The following is a 23,380-nucleotide window of genomic DNA, read 5'->3' as shown; positions in this document are numbered from 1 at the left end:
AAAATTGATCAGAATTCTTTACCTAGTGGAGAGAAGATTTGTTTCTTGTTTAGTGGGCCTTGGTGTGAACTTTTTTCTTTTTTTCTTCTCTTTTCTTTTTTTGGCAGCTGGAGAGCCTAGCAAAGAGGTCAGTTATATTTGGGATCTGGGTCCGGGATACAAAACTTGCAGTCAGTTCATTGCACTTATTTGCTGTTTGACCTTAGAAAATTTATTTCCATTTCTGAGCCTTGGTTTCATCATTTCTCAGATGGGAATAATCACAGCCTGCTAACATCATAGAGAACTTTTAAGAATGAAAATGAAGTAATATATGTTAAAGCACAGTAAAGAACCAAGCAAATGCAAGACTTTTTAAATAAGAAGGTTCTTTTTAATAAGATGTCAGTACTCGAGTTGTCAATGAGGATAGCTCTCAGTGTTATGCTACTGAAGGAGTTTGTGTAGATGGACAGTGCCTCCTTCAGCTCCAAGAGCAAGCACATGGAGAAAGGGTCAGTGGAGACATTTGTTTTGCTATTTAACAACAAAGAAAAATTATGAATTAGACAAAATGTAGTCTAGATAGAATTTATTTTTGTGAACATTAGTAAGGGTTTGGTCATGTATTTATTAAAACCATGTGTTAGGCCAGGCCTGGTGGCTCATGCCTATAATCACAACACTTTGGGAGGCTGAGGCGGGTGGATCACCTGAGGTCAGGAGTTTGAGACCAGCCTGGCCGACATGACGAAACCCTGTCTCTACTACTAATACAAAAATTAACCGGGCATAGTGGTGCATGCCTGTTACCCCAGCTACTTGGGAGGCTGAGGCAGGAGAATTGCTTGAACCTGGGAGGCGGAGGTTGCAGTGAGCTGAGATCGTGCCATTGCACTGCAGCCTGGGCAACTAGAGTGAAATTCTGTCTCAAAAAGAAAAAAAAAAAAAAACTACCAAAAAAAATCCCCATGTGTTGTAAATCAAGGAAAAATGTTGGGTAACAGACTATGACTTTACTTTGTGCTTGTATCATGATTGTATTTAATTTTACTATAAGTTCGTTAAATATTTGAGACTCTGGGGAAATTAAACTTGTCAAACTGTCAACTTATCAGTTTGGATTTATGGTTTCCTATTTCATTTTGTAGATATTGAAAATACATTTAGATGTATTTTCATGTCAAGGAAGCTGTGTATTGGTATCAGGATTGAAGGAATACATGATCAACAAATACTTTTGCAAGTTTCAGTGTCACAGATTGCATATGGCATATGTCAAATTCATTTCCCTCAGGTTTGTTTTTTTTGACACATAGTTAACAAAAAATGTGCAAATTGCCATAATTCTCTAAAATAGTATTTCTTGCATTCATTAATAATGAAAAAAGCAAGGATGGTCAGATTATTTTGTTTGATGTTTTTCAACCTCTTTTTTTTTTTTCAGTATAGACGATATCATATATGGTTTTTGAGATTTTGAATTTTTTTTTTTTTTTTTTTGGAGACGGAATCTCGCGATCTCGGCTCACCGCAACCTCTGCCTCCCTAGTTCAAGCAATTCTTCTGCCTCAGCCTCCAGAGTAGCTGGGACTACAGGTGCGTGCCACCACTTCCAGCTAATTTTTGTATTTTTAGTAGAGACGGGTTTTCACCATATTGGCCAGGCTGGTCTCAGTCCTCCTGACCTTGTGATCCACCCGCCTCAGCCTCCCAAAGTACTGGAATTACAGGTGTGAGCCACTGTGCCCGGCCATGAATCTTTTTTTTTTTTCCTTTTTAAGAGATGAGGTCTCTCAAAGTTGCCCAGGCTGGTCTCAAACTCCTGAGCTCAGGTGATCCTCTTGCCTCGGCCTCCCCCTCCCAAAGTGCTAGGATTACAGGCGTGAGCCATTGCACCTGGCCTGATTGTGAATCTTTAGGAATAATTGGAAAGTTTGCATATTAAATTGTCTTGAATTATGTTTTCTAAGTATTTCAATTTTTAAAATTTGTTTATTTATTTATTTATTTATTTTTTGAGACAGAGTCTCGCTCTGTTGCCCAAGCTGGAGTTCAGTGCCATAACCTCTGCCTCCTGGGTTCAAGCGATTTCCTGCCTCAACCTTCTGAGTGGTTGGGTTTACAGGCATGTGCCATCACGGCCAGCTAATTTTGTGTTTTTAGTAGAGACGGGGTTTCTCCATGTTGGTCAGGCCTGGTCTCGAACTCACGACCTCAGGTGATCCACTCACCTTGGCCTCCCAAAGTGCTGGGATTACAGGCGTCAGTCACCGCGCCTGGCCAGTATTTCAATTTTAAGGCTTAGTTTTTATGTTTTAAACTAAGAATGAGTAGTTTATGTGGCCTCCCCTGAGTCCTTCTGATGGGACTAAAGAGACTGGGTAATCTCATAAAAGTCACAATATAGAATTGCTGGAAAGCAATGGTCCAGGCAACAGGTGGGTGCAGAGGCAGTGCAGTGTGCTAGTTGGTGAGGGGCTTGCTGCCCAGGCTGAGTGCTGGAGGGCCTCAGTGGGTGACCTGGGTGGTAGTTGCCAGGAAGCCACAGCAGGCCCAAGGGGTTGTGACCTACCTGGGAGACTCAGGTAGCCTTTGCAGGTGTTGGGAAGGCCTCTCCCCATTTCAGCCACCACGAGGGAGACAGTGCAAGCCCAGCAGGCTTTTAGTGTGAACTCACAATCCTGTGGAATGCAAATTTTGGAAACTGTTGGAATGGCTTTGTTTGGCTGCCTTCTGTCTTTATCAATTCAGTTACATAAAAATAAGGATTTAGAAAGTGAATGAGTTAGGTTTCTAAATTAATATTCATAGAACAGTCTGTTTTTCTTTTTTCTTTCTTTCGATACAGAGTCTTACTCTGTTGCCCAGGCTGGAGTGCAGTGGCGCGATCTCGGCTCACTGTAACGTCAACCTTCTGGGTTCAAGCAATTCTGCCTCAGCCTCTCAAGTTGCTGGAATTACAGGTGGCTGCCACCACGCCCAGCTAATTTTTGTATTTTGGTAGAGACGGGGTTTCACCATGTTGGCTAGACTGGTTTGTGTTTTTTTTGAGACGGAGTCTCGCTCTTGTTGCCCAGGCTGGAGTGCAATGGCATGATCTCGGCTCACCACAACCTCTGCCTCCCGGGTTCAAGCGATTCTCCTGCCTCATCCTCCCAAGTAGCTGGGATGACAGGCATGCACCACCATTCCTGGTTAATTTTGTATTTTTAGTAGAGATGGGGTTTCTCCATGTTGGTCAGGCTGGTCTTGAATGCCCAACCTCAAGTGATCCATCCGTCTCGGCCTCCCAAAGTGTTGGGATTACAGGCATGAGCCACTGTTCCCAGCCGGCCAGGCTGGTCTTGAACTTCTGAGCTTAGGTGATCCACCCACCTCGGCCTCCCAAAGTGCTGGGATTATAGGCGTGAGCCACTTTGCCCAGCCAGAACAGTCTCTTTATCTGTTCAAGCAGAAATATTTGTTGGCATTGATTACGTAGATATTTGGTCCTGTCTGGACCCAAATTTTAGCGTAGTTTTGTAATTTTTCTAGAAGTGAGAATTAATTTAGTTTAGGTTTTTTTTTTTTTTTTTTTTTTTTTTAGGCAGAGTTTCACTGTTGTTGCCTAGGCTGGAGTGCAATGGCACGATCTCGGCTCACCACAACCTCTGCCTCCCAGGTTCAAGCAATTCTCCTGCCTCAGCCTCCCTAGTGGCTGGGATTATAGGCATGTGCCACCAGGCCCAGCTAATTTTGTATTTTTAGTAGAAACGAGGTTTCTCCATGTTGGTCAGGCTGGTCTCGAACTCCCGACCTCAGGTGATCCACTCGCCTCGGCCTCCCAAAGTGCTGGGATTACAGGCGTGAGCCACTGCGCCCGGCCTTTAATTCAGTTTTTTAAAGCACAAATTTACTGACAACTGTTCAGAATTTTTCTTTTTTTAACTTTTCATAAGGATCACATCTCATATCGGATACAGTGTTAGGTTTGCAAGTTTTAAAAAGTGATTTTAACAATCTTTGTAACTTTTTTCTTTTTTTTTGAGATGGAGTCTCGCTCTGTCGCCCAGGCTGGAGTGCAGTGGCACGATCTCGGCTGACTGCAAGCTCCACCTCCTGGGTTCATGCCATTCTCTTGCCTCAGCCTTCTGAGTAGCTGGGACTACAGGCGCCCCCACCATGCCCGACTAACTTTTTGTATTTTTAGCAGAGATGGGATTTCACCGCGTTAGCCAGGATGGGCTCGATCTCCTGAGCTCGTGATCCACCTGCCTCGGCCTCCCAAAGTGCTGGGATTACAGGCATGAGCCACTGTGCCTGGCCACAGATTTCTTATTTAGAATTATTGTTGTTTGTAAATTTTCTTGTCCCCTCCCCCACAGCCATTAATGGCATATTTATGTCGAGATTTGCTACCATATCAAAAGATATTGGTAGGGTGCATAATATACAAATAATTTTCCTTTTTTTTTTTTGAAACAGAGTCTCACTCTGTCGCCCAGGCTGAGTGCAGTGGCATGATCTCGGCTCACTGCAAGCTCTGCCTCCCAGGTTCTCGCTATTCTCCTGCCTCAGCGTCCCGAGTAGCTGGGACTACAGGCGCCCGCCACCATGCCCGGCAATTTTTTTTTTTTTGTATTTTTAGTAGAGACCGGGTTTCTACTACATCCTGTTAGCCAGGATGATCTCGATCTCCTGACCTCGTGATCCGCCCGCCTCGGCCTCCCAAAGTGCTGGGATTACAGGCGTGAGCCACCGCACCTGGCACAAATTATTTTCTTTCAATTTTTTTCTTTTTCTTTTTTGAGACGGAGTTTCATTCTTTACCTATGCTGGAGTGAAGTGGCGCCATCTCAGCTCACTACAACCTCTGCCCCCTGGGTTCAAGCAGTTCTCCTGCCTCAGCCTCCTGAGTAGCTGGGATTCCAGGTGCGTGCCACCCCCCCATGCCTGGCTAATTTTTGTATTTTTAGTAGAGAAAGATTTCACCATGTTGGCCAGGCCAGTCCCAAACTCTTGACTGCAGGTGATCCACCCATCTGGGCCTCCCGAAGTGCTAGGATTACGTGTGAGCCACAGTGCCTGGCTTTTCTTTTTCTTTTTTTTTTGACAAAGTCTCACTCTGTCACTCAGGCTAGAGTGGAGTGTTGAGATCATGGCACACTGCAGCCTCGACCTCCCAGACTCCAGTGATCCTCCTGCCTCAGCCTCCTGAGTAACTGGGATTACAGGTGCACACTACCATGGCTGGCTAATTTTTTAATTTTTTTGGAGAGACAGAGTCTCCCTATATTGCCCAGCCTCGTCTCGAACTCCTGAGCTTAAGCGATCCTCCTGCCTCAGCCTCCCATTGTGCTGGAATTACAAGCTGTGCCCAGCCACAGTGTGCAAATGCTACCATAAATTACCATTTTTAAAAAAACAGAAGCAGATACTTTAGACAAATTTATTAAATGCCAATGTCGTCGTCGATATTATAGTTTATGATTAATTAGAAGTTAAAGGTATTTTACCAAAGGAATTACAAGCTGTGCCCAGCCACAGTGTGCAAATGCTACCATAAATTACCATTTTTAAAAAAACAGAAGCAGATACTTTAGACAAATTTATTAAATGCCAATGTCGTTGTCGATATTATAGTTTATGATTAATTAGAAGTTAAAGGTATTTTACCAAATGAGCTACACTTGATTGTCCATTTAATCTTTTTTATCTGTATAGGTATTCATAGGCCAGGCGTGGTGGCTCATGCCTATAATCCCAGCACTTCGGGAGGCTGAGATGGGTGGATCACTTAGGCCAGGAGTTTGAGACCAGCCTGGTCAACATGGTGAAATCTTGTTTCGACTAAAACAAAAATTAGCTGGATGTCATAGCGCATGCTTATAATTCCAGCTACTCAGGTCGCTGAGACAGGAGAATTGCTCGAACCCAGACGGAGGTTGCAGTAAGCCAAGACTGCACCATGGCACTCCAGCCTGGGTGACAGAGTGAGACTCTGTCTCAAAAAAAAAAAAAGAAAATGTATAGGTATTCGTAGATGTGTTACTGGTTGTGTAATAGAGTAAGATTGGGGGAAGAGACCTAGGCAAGTTATTTCCTTTTTAAGGTCTTGGATACAAATGCATAACCAAACCCTAGGCATTTGTTTTATTTATTTTTATTATTTATTTGTTTATTTTTGAGACGGAGTCTTGCTCTGTCGCCTAGGCTGGAGTGAGAGTGGCACAATCTTGGCTCACTGCAAACTCTGCCTCCTGAGTTCAAGCAATTCTCCTGTCTCGCCTCCTGAGTAGCTGGGACTACAGGCGCATGCCACTACATCTGGTTAATTTTTGTACTTTGAGTAGAGACGGGGTTTCACCATATTGGTCAGGCTGGTTTCGAACTCCTGACCTCAAGTGATCCACCTGCCTCCACTTCCCAAAGTGCTGGGATTACAGGTGTGAGCCACCGTGCCTGGCCACTCTAGACATTTACATTAAAGTAATGTAACAAAATACAATGAAGAAACAGTTTACAGTCCTCTGTTGGGGTTCACAGTCCTTCACTGGGCATGCAAGTTTGTCTTCCTTTAGGTAATATACAAACATATGGAATTGTCAAATTAAAAAACTTAGAGTAATTGCTTGACATACAGAAGGATTTCTTTTTTTTTTTTGAGACAGAGTCTCACGCTGTTGCCCAGGCTGGAGTGCAGTGGCGCGATCTCGGCTCACTGCAAGCTCCGCCTCCTGGGTTCACGCCATTCTCCTGCCTCAGCCTCCTGAGTAGCTAGGACTACAGGCGCCCGCCACCGCGCCCGGCTAATTTTTTGTATTTTTAGTAGAGACGGGGTTTCACTGTGGTCTCGATCTCGTGACCTTGTGATCCGCCTGCCTCGGCCTCCCAAAGTGCTGGGATTACAGGCTTGAGCCACCGCGCCCGGCCCAGAAGGATTTCTTAAAGAATAGTTTTAGGCAGGGCGCAGTGGCTCATACCTGTAATCCCAGCACTTTGGGAGGCCGAGGTGGGCGGATTGCTTGAGCCCAGAAGTTTGAGACCAGGCTGGGCAACATGGCAAGACCCCTTCTCTACTAAAAATACAAAAATTAGCCAGGTGTGGTGGTACACACCTGTAATCCCAGCTACTTGGGAGGCTGAGGCAGGAGAATCACTTGAACCTGGGAGGGGGAGATTGCAGTGAGCTGAGACTGTGCCACTGCACTCCAGCCTGGGTGACAGGGTGAAACTGTTTAAAAAAAAATTAGTTTTAACATAGAATTAAAACATTTTCTTGGTGATATTTATAGAAATATGTTACCTATATTGATTGTTTCATCTTTAAAAAAGGTTTTATATGAACTTGGAGCATGCAAAAGACATAATATAGTTCTATGAATTCACCCAGATAACACTGTGTGTTTCTCTTCTACCTCATCCACCTTCTCTCCTTGGCAACTGTGTCCTGATTTTTGTGTTCCATATGCCCTTGCTTTAAAAAAATGGATTTTTTATGCATTTATCCTTAAAGAGTAGATTAAATTTTATTTTTTAGATTCGTGAAAGTGGACTTATGCTTTGGTTAGTTCAAGACTTTCTGAGATTCATCCATATTTATTTTCTTTTTTTGAGATGGAGTCTTGCTCTGTTGCCGAGGCCAGAGTGCAAGTGCAATGGCACAGTCTCGGCTTACTGCAACCTCCGCCTCCCAGACTCAAGCAGTTCTCCTGTCTCAGTGTCCGGAGTAGCTGGGATTGCAGGCATGTGCCACTACACCCACCTAATTTTTGTATTTTTAGTAGAGATGGGGTTTCACCATGTTGGCCAGGCTGGTCTCGAACTCCTGACCTCAAGTAATCAGCCTGTCTGGCCTCCCAAAGTGCTGGGATTACAGGCGTGAGCCATTGCGCTTGGTGATTCATCCATATTTCTGGGAGTAGCTATGATTTGTTAATTTTCACTGCTGTGTAGTTCCATCAGGTGAATATATTGTGATTCATTTACTTATTCTCTTGTAGATTGACTTTTGAGTTTTCAGTTTTTAACTGTTACAAAAATGCGGTAATGAACATTATTGTACATGTCTATTGTTGAACTTATGCTAGAATTTCTGTGGGTACTAGCAAATGGTTTTTTTTTTTTTTTTTGAGATGGAGTTTTGCTCTTGTTGCCCAGGCTGGAGTGCAATGGCACAAGCTCGGCTCTTCGCAACCTCTACCTCCCAGGTTCAAGCAGTTCTCCTGCCTCAGCCTCCGGAGTAGCTGGGATTACAGACATGGGCCACACACCCGGCTAATTTTGTATTTTTAGTAGAGACAGGGTTTCTCCATGTTGGTCAGGCTGGTCTCGAACTCCTGACCTCAGGCGATCCGCCTGCCTCAGCCTCCCAAACTGTTGGGATTACAGGCGTGAGCCACTGCGCAAATGGTTTTTAAACCATTGCACTACTGATGTTTTGGTGCTTGGCAGTTGCTTGTTGTGGGGACTTTCCTATGTTTAACAGCATATCTGGCTTCTACCCATTAGATGCAACTTGCACTCTTCCTCTTGTGACAAAAATGTCTCCAGGCATTGCCAATGTCCCCAAGGATACAAAATCACCCCTGGTTGAGAACCATTGTTACTTTTGATACATGAACAATTAAAAATTATTTTTGTGTGTTGCCTATATCCCAAAGAAGGATAACACACCTTTCTCTTTTTTCTTTTTAGAGATGGAGGCCTCACTCTGTCTCCTGGACTAGAGTGTAGTGTGCGATCATAGCTCACTGAAGCCTTGAGCTCCTGGGCTCAGGGTAGTCTCCTGCCTTAGCCTTTTGGGTAATTGGAACTACAGGAATTACAGGTGCATGCCACCATGCCCAGCTCAACACATCTTTCTTTGCTTTTTTGAAATGGAGTCTCGCGCTGTTGCCAGGCTGGAGTGCAGTGGCACGATCTTGGCTCACTGCAACCTCTGCCTGCTGGGTTCAAGCAATTCCTGCCTCAGCCTCCCCAGTAGCCGGGACTGCAGGTGCATGCCACCACGCCCAGCTAATTTTTTGTATTTTTAGTAGAGACGGGGTTTCCACCATGTTGGCCAGGATGGTCTTAATCTCTTGACTTCTCAACTTGCTACGATTACAGGCGTGAGCCACCGTGCCTGGCCTCAACACATCTTTCTTTGGCTCAAGTCCCATTTATCTTCAAGGCCCATCTCAAACTCACTTTTTCTTTTTTTTTTTTAAGATGGAGTTTCGCTCTTGTTGGCCCAGACTGGAATGCAGTGGCGCTATCTTAGCTCACTATCACTGCAACCTCTGCCTCCTGGGTTTAAGCGATTCTCGTGTCTCTGCCTCCCGAGTAGCTGGGATTACAGGCGCATGCCACCATGCCTGGGTAATTTTTGTGTTTTTAGTAGAAATGGGGTTTCACCATCTTGGCCAGGCTAGTCTCAAACTGCTGACCTCATGATCTACCCGCCTCGGCTTCCCAAAGTGCTGGGATTACAGGCGTGAGCCCCCGCGCCTGGCCTCAAACCCACTTTTTAAAGCCTTCTCCTACTGGGCCCATTTTTAGTCCTATCTTTTCCCCAGGAATTCCTGTAGCGCTTAGGTTTACCCTGAAGTTTTTATTGTCTTGTCTGGTAACTTTTCCAGGATTCCTCACCCTTCTGTATTTTCACCCCCTACCCCCAAGTACGGAAAGAATGGATTTTCACTTCCTAACAAAGAGGGAGAAATCTGTAGTCAGTTGGCTAATCTGTATTGCTGTTGTTGATTTCCTTTGGACTTTAGTCAATTTAGGCAGCTATCTGGGAAGAATACTTTTTTTTTTTGAGACGGAGTCTCGCTGTCTTGCAGGCTGGAGTGCAGTGATCTTGGCTCATTGCAAGCTCCGCCTCCCGGGTTCACGGCATTCTGCTGCCTCAGCCTCCCGAGTAAGTGGGACTACAGGCGCCCGCTGGCACTCCCGGCTAATTTTTTGTATTTTTAGTAGAGACAGGGTTTCACTGTGTTAGCCAGGATGGTCTTGATCTCCTGACCTTGTGATCCACCCGCCTTGACCTCCCAAAGTGCTGGGATTAGAGGCGTGAGCCACTGCGCCTGGCCGAATTCTTTTTATTAATATTATACTTTTGGTGTTTTCATCTACAGCAGGGTGGAAGCAGGACTTAAGCACCCAAAGCTGTCTACACCTTTCTGCCACTTAAGTTCTCAGAAAAACCTCAGTAACTCCTAGGCTTTCTCTTTTCGAAGCTAATTTTGAGTAGGTTTGTTATGTTCATGTTAAGTACTTAAATGTTAGCTGCTCTAGCTGTTAGTCATGCAAAGATTCTTCCTTCAGCTTCAGCTGGGCACATCTCCGGGGGCTGATGGGAGGAGTTTTAGAATGACAATGTGGTCTGCCTCATTTTATCTTTTCTGTAGTGAGTGTAGCTCTTTTAGTAGTGAATGCCTGTGTTTTACATTTTTGAGATTGTTCCCTTTACCTAAGACTAGAAAGTTGTTATCTCTGTTCTCATTGCCCCCAGGTCCTTGAAGTTAAAATTTTTTTTTTTTTGAGACTCAGTCTTGCTCTGTCGCCCAGGCTGGAGTGCAGTGGCGTGATATTGGTTCACCGCAACCTCCACCTGCCTCCACCATGTTTGGCTAATCAAATGTAACATTCTTAACAAGTCATCCTCTAGATTTAAAATGGTTTGTAATTGCAAACTAAAATGGTTTCCAATTGCAAACTGAAAAACTTGAAATTCTTAAGTTTGACAGTCAAGATAACTAGTCCCATCATTCTATCATTTTTCTTCAAAACAAACAGCTTTTCAGGCCTCCCCCGTTCCCCGTAAAGACAGAATCTCAGTCTGTTTCCCAGACTGGAGTGCAGTGGCAAAATATAGCTCACTGCAGCCTTGAACTTTTGGTCTCAGGAAATCCTCCTGCCTCAGCCTCCTGAGTGGCTGGGACTGCAGACATGCCACCATGCTTGGCTAATTTTTTCTTTGTTTGTTTGTTTTTTTTTTTTTTGAGATGGATTCTCGCTTTGTTGCCAAGGCAGGAATGCAGTGGTGCAATCTCAGCTTACTGCAACCTCTGCCTCCTGGGTTCAGGCAATTCTCCTGCCCCAGAGTCCTGAGTAGCTAGGATTACAGGCACCTGCCACCACCCTGGCTAATTTTTGTGTTTTTAGTAGACACAGGGTTTCACCATGTTGGCCAGGCTGGTCTTGAACTCCTGACCTTAGGTGATCCTCCCGCTTGAGCCTCCTAAAGTCCTGGGATTATGGGCATGAGCCACCTCACCCATCCTGGTTTTCAGGCCTTTATAGCTAAATAATTTATTCACTCAAGTGACAACTCTCTGCTTCCACAGCTAAATACAAAGATCTATCAGATTTTTCCAAGGCCCAGTGCAGTGGCTCATGCCTGTAATACCAGCACTTTGGGAGGCTGAGCCAGGAGGATCACCTAAGGTCAGGAGTTTGAGACCAGTCTGGCCCACATGGTGAAACCCCGCCTCTACTAAAAATACAAAATTTAGCTGGGCGTGGTGGCACATGCCTATAATCCCACTTACTTGGGAGACTGAGGCAGGAGAATCTCTTGAACCCAGGAGGCGGAGGTTGCCGTGAGCTGGGATCATGCCACTGCACTCCAGCCTGAGTAACAGAGCAAGACTCTGTGTCACAGTGTTACATTTGTGAGATCTATCTAGGTGGAGGTTTGGTGTCTTTTTTTTTTTTTTTAATGAGAAGGAGTCTCACATTTGCCCTGACTGGAGTGCAGTGGCCCGGCCAATTTTTTTGTATTTTTAATAGAGACAAGATTTCACCATGTTGGCCAAGCTGGTCTTGAACTCCTGACCTCAGGTGATCTACCTGCCTTGGCCTCCCAAAATGCTGGGATTACAGGCCTGAGCTACCTTGCCCAGCCCGATTAAAGTATTTTGATATGAAAAGACTTAGATTCAAAACTGAGCAGAGTAAGGAGAGAGTGGAAACCTGTAAGGCATTCTTCTTGCTGGAGCAGATCTAGCAGAAGTAGCTTGGGTCTGAAGAAATAGTTCTGGCACGATTCCTGACCCCCAGATCATAACTAATTTGATGTGTTCATGAAACAAACAGATGCCACAGCAACTTCATGCTCCCCAGATCTCAGCCAAGGTGCTATGAACTTGGACCCTGATCTTCTATTTGTAGTAGCAGTGGCAGTTCCCTTGACAGCTCCTGCTGCAACAGTGTTCTGGGAGACTTCCCTGGGGATCCAGCTGAGAGCCTGCTCTTGCAACCTTCAACAGTGCTCTAACACTAGTCAATATCAAATCCCTTTCTGCTTAAGTTAACCAGAGCAGTGTCTACTATGGGTAATTGAATCATGACTGATGCAGTTATCAAATATAAACTGATGACAATGGCAAGTGGGAAACCTGCTGTTTTACAAATACCAGATGTGCATCACATGGAGGTTTATTCACTCTTGTGTTTTGATAATAATCCTTTCTAATAATTGGTTCCTTGGTGTAATCTTTATGAAATTAACCTGAATGGCTCAAAATTCATTTTGTATCACTGAATGCAATTACTAATTGAGCTATTTAACCAAACTAACCAGCCACCTACAGCTACTTAATCTTACTGGCCTACTATAGTAGAAGCTCTGAATCACCCTTATCTTAACCAGATAAGGGATACCATACATTCTCTCTAAAGAACACCACTGACGCTCACACACTTGGCTAAATAGGCTGTGCTTATTATTAATATATCCAAGTACCAGTTGAATACTCAGCAAGTCCACAGTATTTCCAATCTAGTTTATGCCAGCTGTGTAAGTATGAGATATAATTAAAAATTATGTAAGTAGATTAGCTGTGAATACAACAATGTTATTGTTTCTACCAAATTTAACTTGAATCCTTTGGAAAGCACCATTAAAGAAGAGGTAATTTATTTTTAATCTCAAATGAGATGTGAGAATTGTAACAGTAAAAAGTTAGGAGATCGGGAATTTGTAAACATCTACAAGGATTCTGGCTAATATTGCTTCTCAAGTATCCTAATTCTCGTACTACTGTTAAAAACAACCCCCCCCCCCCACCAACACACAAAAACAAAAGAGAAACTGGCCAGGTGCTGTGGCTCACACCTGTAATCCCAGCACTTTGGGAAGCCAAGGCAGGCAGATCGCTTTGAGCTCAAGAGTCCAAGACCAGCCTGGAAACATGGCAAAACCTTGTCTCTCCAAAAAAATATGAAAATTAGCCGGATGTGGTGCTTTCCACCTGTAATCCCAGCTACTTGGGAAGGCTGAGGCGGGAGAATTGCTTGAACCCAGGAGGTAGAGGTTGCAGTGAGCCGAGATTGCGCCATTGCACTCCAGCCTGGACAACAAGAGTGAAACTCCATCTCAAAAAAAAAAAAAAGAAAAAAAAAAGACTTTAATCATATTTGGAATGTCAAATATAATGTAGATTTCAGCTCTCCAGAGTGCAGTCTCTTGAAGGTGCAGATTCTTCAGGCATCGAGCACGTGATTTTCATTATGCCTGTGATGATTCCGTCTTGGCTTTCTCGTCCCTTCATCTTTTTTGGGGCCTTGCATTCTCTTGACTTTACTTTTCTCTGCTGATCTCTTTCCTTCTCTCATTGTTTGTTTATGCATATAGCAGACAGTGGGTGCCGTAGCCCCTCATGACATTGTCTTTGCTCTCTAGTTCTGAGTCCCCGGGGAGTGATTGTGCCAGCTTAGTCAATTGTAGTCTGTAGGAGTGGCTGCCTGAATTTACCCCTGTAGGCTGGGAAGCTTCTTTGGGGCAGGGGCTTTTTCTGAATGGTCTTATTACAAGGGCCAAGGTATAGTTGATTCTCATTATTTGCAGTAGTTATGCTCTATAAAGTCATTATAAACAATGAACTAGTGAATACTGAAATGTTGCTCATAGTGGAAGTACAAGTTTAGGTTCCTGTCAGCCTCTGGTCAGAACATTTTCATCAATTATCAATATATAATCTTGTTTTTTGTGTGTTTTCTTTTTAAAGACACTGTATTTAATATATAATTGTTGATTTGTTAACATTGAACTCATGGCCAACAGCACTGCAACTCATGACTGAACCAACCTTATGAAACATGTATTTTTGTCATAAGCCATATAGCTATAAGCCATAAACCATACTATTCTTGTACTTAGAAACACAAGATGGCGCTTCAGCATTATGCTTGGGGGCCATTTTAAGCAGCTAAATCACCAACAGACAGTGCAAAAGTGCAAAAACCATGGCACTAAACAGACCATAGAATGGACACTTGTTTGCATTATGAGAGCTGAAACAGGAAAGCCTTTGTTTGGCCTCTACTGGGAATGTGTGCATTAGGCAATTCAAATTTTTCATTGCTCTGTGCATGTCTGTGAATGACCGTACAAGTGGTGATACAAGTACCGATTTTGGGGTTATAATTTTTTTTTTTTTTTGAGATGGAGCCTCACTCTTGTGCCCAGGATGGAGTGCAGTGGTGTGCTCTTGGCTCACTTGCAACCTCCGCTTCCTGAGTTCAAGCTGTTCTCCTGCCACAGCTTCCTGAGTGGCTGGGATTAAAGGTGCCTGCCACCATGCCCGGCTAATTTTTGTGCTTTTAGTAGAGACAGGGTTTCATCACATTGGCCAGTCTGGTCTCGAACTCCTGACCTTGGGTGATCTGCCCGCCTTGGCCTCCCAAGTGCTGGGATTACAGGTGTGAGCCACCGTGCCCGGCCTGGTTATAAATAAATTTTAGTAAGTAGGTAAATTTGTAGATATGGAATCTATGAATAATGAAATTTGATGACGCCTGTGTGGAGTGTGGGTGAAGAGAACATTTAAAAAGAACGTTATCAGTTGGTGGGTAGTGTTGCCCGAAAAGCTTTGTAAGGGAGTCAACGTGTAAGATAAAGTCTGAAAGATGAGTTTTGCTAGATAGGCACCACTAAGGATAGGACAAGCCAATAGCAAAGCAGTTATGAGTAGAATCTCAGATTAGGCTCAGTTCCCATCTTCTGCTCCTACTAACTTGGGACTTTGAGCAAGCATTTTATTCTCCATCATTAGTGAAATAGGGATATTCATGGTCACTCTCTCAATGGAGTTCTTATGGGATTTAATGAAGAAAATGAACATTAGTGCACTTAACAGATGTCTCGCCCACAGAAAGTATTCGGAACGGCATACACGTGACACATATGTCTATATACAGCACCAGCAAAGGAGGGAAATGGCTTCACTCCCTTGGGAACATCGAGTGGCTTTAAGTGAAGCAAAGGTTTCCAGTGGGCAAAAGGGGTCTTTGAGGGCCAGGCATGGTGGCTCATGCCTGTAATCCCAGCACTTTGGGAGGCCGAGGCGGGCGGATCACGAGGTCAGGATATCGAGACCATCCTGGCTAACACGGCGAAATCCCGTCTCTACTAAAAATACAAAAAATTAGCCGGGCGTGGTGGCAGGCTCCTGTCATCCCAGCTGCCGGGAGGCTGAGGCAGGAGAATGGTGTGAACCCAGGAGGCGGAGCTTGCAGTGAGCCAAGATTGTGCCACTGTACTCCAGCCTGGGCGACAGAGCGAGACTCCGTCTAAAAAAAAAAAAGAGTTGGGGGGTCTTTAAGGAGGGAGGGGAAAGGCAGGAGCTAGATTCATGGCTCCGTACTGGAACGATATTGAGCTATTGAAGAGTTTAAAAGAGGGATAACATCATCAGTTTTGTGTCCAGAAAGTTTGCTTTATGTTTTTATAGATGTATAGAAGAGAATTGAGGGTGATGAACTAAAGGGAAAATCAGCAAAGGCTCTTGGGGTGGTTGAAGAAAAAAAACGACAAAAGTCACTTAGGATAGTAATAGTTGGTATGGAGACTAGAGAATGGATATGAAAGATGCTCAGGATGTTTAATTGACTACAAAGGTCGCCACTCAGGCGTGGAGAGTAAGGAGGTAGGCTTGGGAAGGCTCTTGGGATTCTGATGTTGGCCTTGCGGTAGAGGATGGGCTTGGTGTATAGGAGATGATTTCACTTTTCACATCTTTCTCCATCTTTACCCTGGTGAAAGGTGGCTCCCATTGTTCTTGTTCTAAAGGCTTTTGTGGTGCTTTGTGCTTCCCTTTATTGCAGCACCTGACCTGTGGTATAATAACCATCTGTGTACTTGTTCTTTCCTGCACTTGTAAGCTCTTTGAGGATTAGCTGTGGTCAGTGCTGCCCACAAAGAGGCAACCTAAACTGTGGATGGATTGAATGAATAAGGACTGAGACTGGGATAGAGAAGCAGATTTTGGAGGACAGATTCCTTTTTATCCTTGTTAAGTTTCAGATTCATTGTTGTCTCTATACAGCTTTATATTCATCTTCAAATGGCTGTGCCAGCAGGCACTTAGATTTACTGGACTGAGATTCATGGGAGAGAGGCCCAGGTAGCATTTTTCCGAGGTATTGGGAAGGACAGTTGAGGCCAGCGTGGATGGAGTCTCCCATAGTGTCTATGTTTGGTGGAAAGGGAAGATGACTGCAGAAAGGGCCTTGTAGCATACCAGTAGTGGAGGGGTTGGCTGAGGAGTTAGGGGCATGGAAAGGAGTTCCAGAGAGGGCAGTGACCATCAGAGAGTGAGGAGGGGCTGGTTTCCCACCACCCACAAAAGCTGTGCCTGGAGAGGCCTTTCCAGTTTCAGAGGCTGCAGAAGGGTGGGTAAGAGGACTAAAAACAACATAATGGTTGTAGCAATTAAAAAGTCACTGGCAACTTTTTCTGGTGTGATTTCAATCCACTGGTGGAGGCAGATGTAAGATTGCAGTGGGGATGAAGATTTGAGTTAGGAGGTGAACTGGACAAAGTGAGTGGAGGTCATTCTCTGTTGGGGTTTGTCTATGAGAGGTTGGGCAGAGAAGGCTGTAGCTTGGGTGAGTCTAGGAGGGGACATGGTATACAGGAAGCCTTTGAAAATTATATGGGAGAAATTTGAGCATCTGTAGGCAGTGAGGAAGAAACTCATCGAAGATATTTAATTTGAATGTTTTTTCTTTCTTTCTTTCAAAGCCAGCATGCAAATGTTACTATAACCTGGCAATATGCTAAATTCTTATATGTAGTGGCTTATTGCATCCCCATCACAATGCAGTTGGTTAGGTCATGTTACCCCATTTTACTGATGGGGAAGCAGAGGCCTTGTTTAAGTAACTTTCCTGAGGTCACACAGCTACTAAGTGGAGGGGGCATGTGGGAGGGATTAAAATCCAGTTATTTTTTTCTGATCCTGAGGAGAAAATAAAAATCCAGTTAGATGTGTTATGTCCTGCCTCAGCCTCCCAAGTAGCTGGGACTACTGGTACGTGCCACCACGGCTGGCTAATTTTTTTGGTATTATTAATAGAGACAGGGTTTCACCATGTTAGCCAGGCTCATTGTGAACTCCTGACCTCCAGTGGTCGGCCCGCCTTGGCCTCCCAAAATGGTGAGATTACAGGTGTAATCTCACGACACTCGGCCCACTATGTTCTTTATAGCAAAAGAAAGAGGAAAAAAAATCTTTTTGATCTAGGATCCAAGGCGCTGTGTCGCAGAACTATCTCCTTGAGTCTGCCCTTCCATTCCTACCCCTGGCCTCAGCAGGCTGGTGGAACAAGATGGAGTGGTGATCAGAATGGGATGAAAGGGATGAAATAAAAGCGGCCTGGACTTCTGAGAGAGAAATGAGGCCTGGCTCAGTCAAAAATGGTCAAGGGGCTTAGGGAGTTTCTTTGCTGTGTTGCTTTCTAACGTGGGGCCCAGACCTGGGGGGCCCCTTCAAGCCCTCTTGTGGTTCAATAACTGGGTAGATGTGCTAATGGTTAATGGAGAGTTGTGGAGGTGGCCTGCGACTTCCCTTTTCCTCCCCAGTTTAGAAACATTTGAGAAGGATGAAGTTAGATGAAAAGTCTTAGTATTAGGAGCTTTGTTGTTGATAAAGCTAAGATTGGAGAACGTGGTTCTCTTCTCCTTTCCCTCCAGTCTGGCCCTTCATGCCTGTATTAGTTTCCCAGGGCTAATATAACTAATTATCACAAACTGGGATGGCTTAAAGCAAGAGAAGTCTATCCTTTGACAGTTCTGGATGCTAAAGGTCAAAATCAAGGTGTTGGCAGGACCATGTTTTCTCTGAAGGATTTAGGGAGGAATCTGCTCAGTGCCTTTCTTGTAGTTTCTTGTGTTTGCCGGGAGTCCTTGACATTCCTTGGCTTGCAGCTGCATGACTCCAGTCCCTTTCTCCATCTTCACATGGCACTCTTTCCTGTGTCTCTTCTCCTCTTCCTCTTTTTTTTTTTTTGAGATAGAGTCTCACTCTGTCACACAGGCTGGAGTGTGGTGGTGCAATCTCGGCTCACTGCAAACTCTGCCTCCCGGGTTCAAGCAATTCTTCTGCCTCAGCTTCCCCAGTAGCTGGGATTGCAGGCACCTGCCACCTTGCCTGGCTAATTTTTTTGTATTTTTAGTAGAGACAGGGTTTCGCCATGTTGGCCAGGCTGGTCTTGAACTCCTGACCTGGTGATCTGCCTGCCTTGGCCTCCCAAAGTGCTGGGATTACAGGCATGAGCCACTGCGCCTGGCCTCTTCTCTTCCTAAAAGGACACCAGTCATAGTGGATCAGGGCCGACCCTAATCAAATATGACCTCATGTTACCTTGATTACATTTGCAAAGACTTTATTTCAAAATAAGGCCACATTCACAGGTGTTGAGGGTTAGGTTTCAGCGTGTCTTTTGGGGGGAAATACAAGTCAATCCCTAAAAATGCCCAACCAAAGCAGTGTGCAGAGCAGAAGCTTGCTTGGCTCCTGTGAGGCCACACCCAGTGTGCTGAGTGTTGGGATTGAAAGGCCAGACTCCATCACCTCAGGTGGGGCCCAGAATCCTTCTTTTTCTAGCCAAAGACGTAGTCTGCTAACTGCGAGTGCCTGGGTTCCTAGAGGGCTGTGTTTTAAAGTGGATACTGAAGTGTTCTCTTCAGAGGCAGTTAGCGGTGCACATCAGTTCTGTGGCCGGCTTTGTTGAAAAAACTAATACATGATGAGAGCTGTCAGTTTTTACTCCTCCCACAGAAGTTGTTTAAGAGAATGCAAGTCAGAAACACAGGTGTACACAGGGAAGGAAGGCATTGTCGGATAGAGTATTACATTTGGCCGGAAAGCATCAGCCTTGGTTTCTTCTTTATTACCAAATAAAGACACATTCTCAGTAGAACAAAGAGAGTAGATGTTTGTCCTTTATCATAATGTAAAAAATTTCAGAAACAAACATGGGTTGTTATATGAGTTAGTGCTGGACTTTATTCAATGGAAAGGTCTTTAGCTTATTAAAAAAATTATTAGGGTACTTGCTCTAAATATTGTTTTTGCTGTAGGTGGTCTCAGAAACGTTGAAGACCAGCTCTGTGGAAGCAAGATAACAGTTGCCATCAGAGATAGTATTGTCATTCACTTTGGGGACTCAGTAAAAGAAGGGTAGCATTTAAAAAAATGATTATCACCTTCAGCTAAAAATCATAGTGGTGCTTGTTGTAAGATATACCTTTCTTCCTATGACTTGGAAACATTACTGGAAGAACATTTTAAACTTCTATTTCTTCTTGGTCCAGAAAAATAAAGGTAAAAAAGAAACAAGAGGGACTGGGGATTTAATTGTAGCATGATTAAGTTTGGTAGTAATAAATATGGACTAGGAGGAACTCAAGGAATGGAACATTTATTAATATAAATACCTTTTAAATGTAATGAATGTAAGTAGGCATCCCCCCAAAAAAGAAATGAAAATGGCTATGTGTGTTCAGAAATGATCACTGTCACTAACAAATAAATGAAACTTAACCAGACTTTTTTGCCTGTCATATTGGCAAAGATCTAGGTGGTGTAGTAGGTGTTAGATCATTTAACATATTTAAAATTTTATGATTATCCTATGTTAACTTCAAAGATAGAAAAAGGTCTAAAACCTAAGCTACCTAGGTCTTTATATATCTGATTTGTAGGTAGAAATAGTTTTGTGTAATCAAGGGAGTAGTGATGCTAGAAACTGGCAGAGTATATTTCCTAGACCAGTTAGCAAACTAGGTCAAAGGCTAGGTTTAATTCTAGTAGCTATTAATTTGCTGCATGTCTTAACAATCTCTGTGCCTCAGTTTCTTGTCAGAGCCATTTTTCGTTTGTTTGTTTTTTGAAACTTAGTGTCTCTCTGTCGCCCAGGCTGGAGTTCAGTGGCAAGGTCTTGGCTCACTGCAACCTCCGCCTCTGGGGTTCAAGTGAGTCTCATGCCTCAGCCTCCCTAGTAGCTGGGATTACAGGTGCGCACCACCACGCCTGGCTAATTTTTGTATTTTTAGTAGAGACAGGGTTTCGCCACGTTGGCCAGGCTGGTCTCAAACTTCTGACCTCAGGTCATCCGCCTGCCTCGGCCTCCCAAAATGCTGGGATTACAGGTGTGAGCCACCATGCCCAGGCCCAGAGCCATTTTTCTGTTGCTTAGACCAGAAATCTTGATTCCTATTTCTCTTCTGTCAAGAAATTGTGTTCAGAATATATTTGCAATCTGCAATCTGACCATTTCCCTCTGCCCATCCTGGGTCCAAGCTACATCTTAACTTGCTCGTGTGGAGCATCTTAACTTGTTCGTGTGGATTGCCTCCTTGTTGACCTCCCTGCTTCCAGCCTTGTCCTTTTTTTGACACAAGAGCCAGAATGTGATTTATGATATGTGAGCCAGCTCACTTCTCTGCTTCAGCTGGTCCAGAAGAGTTTCCTTAGAGACAGCCTTATCTCCTTAAAGGGAAATGGATGTTTGAGTACCAAGAACTGGATGACTAAGAAGGGGAGGAACCCCAGGAATCAGTTCCCATTTCATGGAGAGTAAATGCCAAACTCCTTTTCTCCCCAGTTTCATCTCTCACCATTCTTCTCCTTGCTTACTGAGTTCCAGCCACACGCATCTCTTTGCTGTTCCTTGAAGAGTCCGATAGTCTCTTTCCTTGTTACCTCAGCCTAAAATGCTTTTCTTCTAGGTATCTGTATGATTAATTCCCTCCTTCAGCCCTTTGTCCCTCCGAAGTGCCTTCCCTTGCCTACCCTGTGTAAAATAGCCACCCCTCCCCTTTGCACTCTATCCCCTTACCCTTGGTTCTTCTTCATAGCATGCACTTTTTATTGTCTGTTTCATTCCGTTAATGTCAGGACTTTGTTCCCTGGTGAATGACTGCGGAGCAGTTTGGCATTCAGTAACTATTTGTTGAATGACTCAGTGGATTTCCATTTTCCTAGTGGCTTCTTCCTCTGCCTAGAGAAATGCGCAGGCCACCCTTGTTCTTTAGCCTGTTGAAGATGAACACTGCCTTCTGTGTTCCAAATGTTTCTGCAGAGGTGATCTGTGGGCTTCTTCCCTGTACTCACTGCCCAGATTTTTCTGTTGCATTATTCTTTACCAGTCATGCAGGGAAATCTGTTTTCTAAGTAACTTTTCTGTGTTTGGGACTAGTGCTTTCCTTTTCCTGAATTTGGTATCATTATGTAAATATGTTAACAATTTGGCACTTATTCCATCATTCAGCTGGCAAATAATTATTGCAGCAGATACTGTGAGCCAGGCTGGAGTGCCAGACTGTATGCTAGGGCTTAAAGAGGTGGTGAGCCGGCATTTCCCTGGGGGAGCTGATGGCTCAGTGGGTGGTTGGAAGTGCCAGCAGCTGGGACAGGCAACTGCTACAATGAACGCAGAGAGGGAGTCGGGAACACAGTGATGGGTCAGGCAGGCCTGTTCCAGAGGATTAGGAATCTCAAGGGTGTGCAGGAGTTTGTCAGGTGAGGAAGCAGGCAGAGGCTGCTGTGAGGGGAAGGAATAACGTGCAGAAACACAGAAAGCTTTGCTTGTTTACAGAAGCATGAGTCAGTGAGTATTGTTGGAGCATAAAGTACAGTGCAGACAGTGATGATGGATGAGGCCACAGTAGTTACGCGAGGGCCAGATCCAGATTGTTTTGTTTTTTTTGAGACAGGGTCCCACTCTTTCACCCAGGCTGGAGTGGGAGTGCAGTGGCACAATCTTGGCTCACTGCACTGTCTGCCCCCTGGGGTGGTAAAGCAATCCTCCCGTCTCAGCCTCCGAGTAGCTGAGACTATAGGTGCCCGCCACCGCGCCTGGCTAATTTTTTTTTTTGAGATGGCGTTTTGCTCTTGTTGCCCAGGCTGGAGTGCAATGGCGTGATCTTGGCTCACCACAATCTCTGCCTCCTGGGTTTAAGCGATTCTCCTGCCTCAGCCTCCCTGGTAGCTCGGATTACAGGCATGTGCCACCACGCCTGGCTAATTTTTGTATTTTTAGTAGAGACTAAAGGGTTTAGGGTTTCTCCATGTTGGTCAGACTGGTCTCGAACTCCCAACCTCAGGTGATCTGCCTACATCGGTCTCCCAAAGTGCTGGGATTACAGGCATGAGCCACCGTGCCTGGCCACGCCCAGCAAATTTTTGTATTTTTTTTGTAGAGACAGGGTTTTACCATGTTGCCCAGGCTGGTCTCCAACTCCTGGGCTCAAGTGATCCTGCCTTGACCTCTCAAAGTGCTGGGATTACAGGTGTGAGCCACTGCGCCTGGACCAGATCCAGATGCTTCTAAAGGACTGTGTGTTTACTATATAGAGTGAGGCTGCTATCCTGAAGCCCGTGGATTTGGGGGTGCGTACCTGTCTACACGTGAACAGAGGCATGTAGGAAGGTAGCCTGGAAGGTTTTTACCTGTTGCAAGCCCCCTTCCTGAGGCAGGGAGAATCCAGAATATTTTCTACCATATGTTAATATATTTTCGGGCAGATTATTTTCTCCTTTGGATTGTAAGTTCCTAAAGGGCGATGAGGTTTAATTTTTATGAATCTCCTACCTCCTCACGTGTGCATTGTGAGATAGATGCTCATTTAAACTTTCTAGGCTGGGTGTGGTGGCTCACGCCTATAATCCCAGCACTTTGGGAGGCCAGGGCAGGTGGGATCGCCTGAGGTCAGGAGTTTGAGATCAGCCTGGCCAACATGGCAAAACCCCGTCTCCTCTAAAAATACAAAAATCAGCTGGGTGTGGTGGCATGCACCTGTAATCCCAGCTACTCTGGAGGCTAAGGCAGGAGAATCACTTGAACCCAGGAGGTGGAGGTTGCAGTGAGCCAAGATCACGCCACTGTACTACAGCCTGGGTGACAGAGTGAGACTCCGTCTTAAAAAACAAAACAAAAAAACTTTATTTTTGGAGTATAGTGGCACGATCTTGGCTCACTGCAACCTTGGCCTCCTGGGTTCAAGTGATTCTCCTGCCTCAGCCTCCCAAGTAGCTGGGATTAAAGATGTCTGCCACCACACCTGGCTAATTTTTATATTTTTAGTGGAGACGGGGTTTTGCCATGTTGGCCAGGCTGGTCTTGGACTCCTGACCTCAGGTGA

At 44.7% G+C, this 23,380-nt stretch overlaps 1 protein-coding gene across 8 annotated transcripts in view; it reads left to right on the top strand.

Moving 5' to 3' along the window:
- KDM4C (lysine demethylase 4C) overlaps nucleotides 1–23,380 on the top strand; it is a 415,179-nt gene that overhangs the window by 10,924 nt on the left and 380,875 nt on the right. For 2 of the 8 annotated variants that reach the window (XM_077966112.1, XM_077966110.1), the window contains exon 1: nucleotides 4,778–4,893. The exons of the other annotated variants lie outside the window; for them this stretch is intronic. The gene's annotated coding sequence lies outside the window, so the exon portion shown is untranslated. Of the gene's footprint in view, nucleotides 1–4,777; nucleotides 4,894–23,380 lie in introns of those variants that run through there. 8 annotated transcript variants of the gene reach the window in all.

The sequence above is a fragment of the Macaca mulatta genome, chromosome 15 (genome assembly GCF_049350105.2).
Source record: "Macaca mulatta isolate MMU2019108-1 chromosome 15, T2T-MMU8v2.0, whole genome shotgun sequence".
Taxonomy (NCBI): Eukaryota; Metazoa; Chordata; class Mammalia; order Primates; family Cercopithecidae; genus Macaca; species Macaca mulatta.
This window is presented reverse-complemented; position numbering and strand designations above follow the sequence as displayed.